The sequence below is a fragment of the Drosophila persimilis genome, unplaced genomic scaffold (assembly GCF_003286085.1).
Source record: "Drosophila persimilis strain 14011-0111.01,24,50 unplaced genomic scaffold, DperRS2 tig00000000-arrow-pilon, whole genome shotgun sequence".
NCBI lineage: Eukaryota > Metazoa > Arthropoda > Insecta > Diptera > Drosophilidae > Drosophila > Drosophila persimilis.
Window position 1 is genome coordinate 4826196 of NW_020825288.1, and position 6000 is coordinate 4832195.

The window sequence follows — 6000 nt, forward strand, 5'->3', positions numbered from 1 at the left end:
GTGTGAGATTCTTGGGGGATAAGTAATAATTAGACCCCGACTTATGATTGTGGGCCTAGCAGCCGGCGATAATCGCTCGCTAACAAGAGACTGGAGTGGCTGCAGTGAATGGAGAGAATCGATGCCCCAATGGTATTAGGGAGAATGCCAGAAATCAATCTAATGGGCAAACATTAGACAAACCAAAAAACTATTAAACTCCGAACATGGACTGCTGCCGGATTCGCTGGATTCCCTTGAATCCATTAAGGCCATCCTTGATGCCATAAATCGATTCGATTCCGAGCTTTGCCTTGTTAAATGTTCATCTCATTTGCCTATAATTTTCTCTCAGTGGTTCCACCTGCTGCTTCTCGAATTGAATGGTCAGCCAGGGACAATGGGATTGGGCTTGGGGGGATCTGGGATTTGGGAGTCTGGAGTCCAAAGTCTGGTCTCCTGTCTCCGATAGAGATCTCTGCTGTTTATTTTCAGCTTGTCCGATCGCTCAAACTAGATCAAATGGAGATATGAATGCGGTTTACACCATGTCTTCGAATGTTTTCTCTCAATACGAATGCTATCTTCACTTTTATCAAACAATACCGCAGCCCCGAACAATACCCCCAATGGTTTCAAAAGCAGTGAAAGGTTCCCTGCTCCAGTTGGAGCTTCGCTCTCCGAGGGGGCCTCGCCAGAACACTCCACTCTTATAGTGTCTTATATGTAACTAATTTGCTTAAATGCGCTCACAATAAAAACAATTTCGCTTTGTTGGTTTTTCGGGGTTTTTTTTGGCAGCGACAAGTTGCCGTAAATGCTCCAAGCGGTTTGGTCCCCCCCGAAAAAAGATTTTTCGTACAAATTTATGCTGGATATTCGGCTCGAATACTCGAATGCTCGACTGTTAAGTGTTTGTATATGGGCAATTGGCCAACAAAGGCGGCCAAGTCCAACACATTTGCGTGCTTTATCTGGCTGCAGCTCTCCCCCCAAATCCGCTACTCTTTCTTTGGGTCTCCTGGTTGGACATATCAAAGTGACTTGACTCCCATTTGACTTGCAGTCTATGCAGTCTTTGCAGTTGCTCTGCCCATATTTGGCCAATTTCACTTGTTCGGATCGTAGCTTCTTTCATTCTGCACAAACGGCAGAAAAGGCCGAGGCAAAGGCAGAGTCGGGCTGGAGATTGGTGGGGTGTCTGGCAATTAGATATGCACAATGTGCATTTACTTTCTAACCAAATTAGCATACATTTTATATGAATTTCATTTGGGAATTCCACATACAAAACAGAGACAGATACAGAGAGAGAGAGGGAGAGAGAGAGAGAGAGAGAATTTGATCCTGCGATTGAGAAAGAAAGTGAATAAAATAGGAGGAATGGATGCACCTGATTGATTGTCTGACTTTTCTGCAGTCGATTGGCTTTCCCTGACCCAACCCCAGAGCCAGTGCCCAGTATTCCAATATTATTCCACTTGCCACAAATGTCAGGGGTTCAATCAGGCTCTTCGCCGGCCAACCTCCTCATCGCAACCATTTGTCAGAGCGGTCAAAGCATTGTGTTGTGTCACGACTACCCATAAACACCTAGTAAAAGCTGAGAAATGATCAAATGGTCTGCCCACCGCTCTGTGGAGTGGACGATTGTGGTTATTAAATCGAAGTAATTTGCCATTGCCCCACAAAAGACGCCGCCGGGTCGGGGCTTCTTCTGCTGCAGTGTTCCGGCTGCATTTGTAATAGAAAGTGAAGCGTTGTCCAAGAGATTCACTTTCTGGGAAGCGGAACAAAGCAAGGGCTCGGCCCCAGCAGAAGTGCTAAGCGACAGAAATGGGCTAATGGCAATGATTAGGGTTTGGATCTACTAATAAGGCTTATTAGAGGCTTCTACTGCTGCTGCTGTTACTGCTGCTCCAGTTCAATGGCCCTCTGGTCTATGCTCCCACAACTTCTGTCAAATGCATTCAATTAAGGTTAATTTATAGCCACTTCCCATTCGTAATTACCCGAGTACCGATGGGGCAGGCAGCCGGGCCCGGTCGTGGTTGCCACGAAAATGTGTCAGTGGCGTTTGGGTTGGCAAAACTTCTGCGGTTATGATTTGTGAAAAGCTCTCGGCCCATTCATTGTCCAATTCGGTTGGCCGTGATTAATGGAGTGTGGAGCCGCTTGAATTTGGCACAATCCCAGAAACCAGTGGGCAAGCGAGCGTTGAGCGATGTAGGTGATGTTCCCGAGATCATCTTTGAATGCCAGGCACATGCTCGCCAGGGCCAGGGGCTGTGCTGTGCTGTGCTCTGCTCTGCTCTGCTGTTGGCTGCCGTTCAGTGATGTCCAGTTAGCCGGGTTTTTTCCCGGCTTGTAGGCCTGTCAGGCGGCAACACAAAACTGACAGCCAACATTGACAACCAGCGACGACGGCGACGACGACGACGACGACATCAGCATGGATAACAAGAGGTTACGGACCGGAGGCCAGGTCCACGTCCAGCAGCAGCGCCATTTCCACGGGGTTCAGGCAACGGTAGCCCATGTCGGACATTCAAATAATGGAATGATGTTGTACCTGTGCCATGACCCATATCAGTTTTCCTTTGTGCTGCCTTTGCCCCTTCGCTCCTCGTGCGGATGGCAAGGGGGGTGGCTTATATTTCCAGGGGCTAGGAAAAAGTTCAGCGGGTCGTGGACAGAAATTGGTTGGCATATGAAAAGTGAAATTTCCCAGCAGCAGACCTCATTTGAATGACGACGGCGGCCCACGCTTAGGGTTTGACTGAATGAGCGAATGAACGAATGAACGAATGCACGAATGACTTACTGAGTGAGTGACCGAATGAACGAAGAAATGAATGGCCTGCCGGGGCTGCCAGCGAGCCGCCAAATGAAATGTGTTGACAGTGAGCGGAGCCGAAACGGGCTGCCCAACAGCTGCCCCGGCAATTTAGTGGCAGAAAAAAACACAGAAAAAACAAAAGTGAAGGCGGTCCACGGTCCAGGAGATCTTCTTCTTCGTGGGGCCCAAAAGCTTTCATTAAATTTCTAAGCGAATTGCCAACAATCGGCCGCGGAACTGAATAACTTATGGAGCAGCTCAAACACAAAGCACTCGAAGTCATACTCGTGGCTTTCCACTCAAACTGCATTTTCTTTTGTGTTTGCAAACGGGTTTTCCTTCGGCAATCGAGTGGAGTGCACTCCTGGAGAGCAGGAGTGGAGGCTGGGAGGCTGGGCTTTTCTCTCCAACGCCACTCGGGTGTTGCTCTTTATTTTAATTTCCTGGGCAAAAATATCCCATCGAAGTGCTAATGAGACATAATGACATAACAGCCACCAAGGCCAGGGACTAATTTATTATGCCACTTCATCGTAGGAAGGTGCAGCTGCAGCATGCACCGTGCACCGTGCACCATGCTCCTGCCCTTGCCCCTGCCACCTGCCCTCTACATATTTTCCTTTGCCAATATTTCCTAATATTCGCAATCATTTAACTTAATGTGCGAACATTAATTTTCCAAGCCAAGGATGGGGAGGATGCGAGTGCGCCTCCATCTCCGTCTCTGTCTCTGTCTCCGTCTTCGAATGGGATGCGATGCTGCCTCTGCCGCTGCTGCTGCTGGAAGGCAATCTCTGGCTAGATCTTGCCGCATTCATCGCTGGGCAAATAACCGAACACGATATTCACTAATGAGACTGGGTAACGCAATGTGGGCGTGTCCCCGCCGGCCTTCGTGAGCCAACAACAAACAATTCAATTTTCCTGGCCGCCGGGCAGGAAAGCCGCCCAAAAAAGCCACATCGGTGCCAGGGGGATGCATAGAATAAAACATTTGCAATTTATAGCTTAATGCATGCAACGTGCGTCAGATTGCACCTTCAGATTGGAGCCACAATGAGGGACGTTTCAGTTTCAGCCCGCAGTCGATGTCCAGGTCCGCGTCCGACTGCCAGTGGGAGTCATCCACACTGCGGCCTCCAGTCGACGGGATGCAACTCTCGATCTCCCGTATTAAGTTTCACTTTGCAGTAGCAATTTGTCACTCACAAATAAAGCATACTCGCTCCCCGGGAGCAGATTCTCTCCGTCTCTATCGGCTGCGGGACTGTGAGAACCGAAGACTGGAAGACTGTTGGACTGTAAGACTGTAAGTCGGCTGAAGAGGCAGGCCTCCATTAAGTGTGCCGGCCTAAACACTTTTCAATGCCACTTGTGTTGACTTTTCAACCCAAAAGCGAAATGAAAACGAAACCGGCGAGGGCCGTGAAAATGAAAACGTTCCAAACGTTTCCAAAAACAAAAGAGAAAATGCGGCCGGCAAGTGTGTGGGCCATTCGGTATTCAAGTGTGATGGCTGTCACTCACAGTTGGCCCGAAGAGGAAGAGAGGCCACGGCATTCGAGTCGCGGTCTTTAGGGCTCCCCGTGTCACTGGGTCAAGCCAAAGCCAAAGCCACAGCCGAACCCAAAGCCAGTCGAGTGAAGGAACTGATGTCGAATATCAAAACAAACCCATGCAAAAATACTCGAACAGAGCTAGACTCCAAGCAGGGTTGTCCCCCCCGTCCGAACAGAGACAAAAGACTCGAGACACAAACTTGGCCAAAACGCACTTGTTGCGATTTCAGCTTTTTGCCCATTTTCTTTGACTGCAAAGCACTTCAAAGCCGCCGCCGCCGCACAATGAGCCAGGCCTGCGCCGAGCGTGCGCGTCTTAGCCCAGTTATAACAACGAAAAATCAACATCGAATTATGGCTACAACAAAATCACCGTCAACAGTTGTCGGGTCTGTTTAAATGGACAAATGGACGAGTACATCCATACAGATGTACGTACGTACCACGTCTGCTCCGCCCCCCGCCTTGGACAGTTCTAGGCTGTCGAACATTCTAAGCGCACGCGGTGAAAGTCTAGAAACGTTGGGGCTCTCGGCTCTCGGCTCTCAATGACAAGAAATTCTGGTCTTCATAATGAGGCTTATAAATGTTGTTATGGCGGCAGCTGAGCGCTCTGGCAAAAACCAACAACATCTAACTACAATTTGGCATGTGCACCATTTATTAGAGTCATGCCAGAGGCAGAGAGGATTCATGCACTTGACCGTGTGGCAAATTGGTTTTTTAATTGCTCTGATTCATATTTTATATAAATTTTCTTTTCTTTCGGTTGCGAGAGGTGCCGATCTCTCGGCATCTGGCCAATTATACAGTATGCAGCAGGTGTATTTTAGTTGTTTGATTAATCTATTGATCCCCATGTTGAGATCGCTTAAAGTTGATGTGATCCACTGATGTGCGGAAAATGTGCTGTCTTGTGGAGAGGCTCATTAATCTGTCAAATTGGTTGAGGAAAATGCTTCCTTTCTGGCAGTCGAAGCTTCAATTTGTGTCAATGATTTCAGTGATCACGGATCAGCCACAGCCACAGCCGCAGCCACAATTCGCAGCCATTGAATAGCAGTTGTCACTGCACAAATCATGGTCCTCTCTCATTCAATAAACTGTCTCTAAATGACATGTTTGTACTCGCGTAATATTTCCCATGAGTACAGTTAGCTCTGTGATCAGCGATCGGTGATCAGGGGGCGCTCAGGGGGCAGAGCCTAACCGCCTCTTCCGTCTAATCAAATCTAATCAAACACACACTCAATGGAGAGACCCTGTCCACATCCATGAGAATATATTGATATGCATATGCATTATGAGTTCTCCAGCCGAATGCCTACTGCCTATTGCCTACTGCCGATTGGCGATTGGCGATTGCTTCCTGGGTTATGACTTCTGCGGCAACAGCGGATAATGCCAAGAATTAGTTGTGGAAAAATTAACACCACCCCAGAGCGGCATTGACCACAAGGCTGCTGATTGTTCTCGGCAAACAGCAACAAGTGGGAAAACCGAAGACTGAAAACAATTTGCGCGAACCGTACGACGATCGGTGTTGCTGGTCTTGGCTCGGTCTTGGCCAGGCCAGCTGTTTGGCCAAGTGCATTGACCGCCTACCAGGCTCCCAGCCACCCA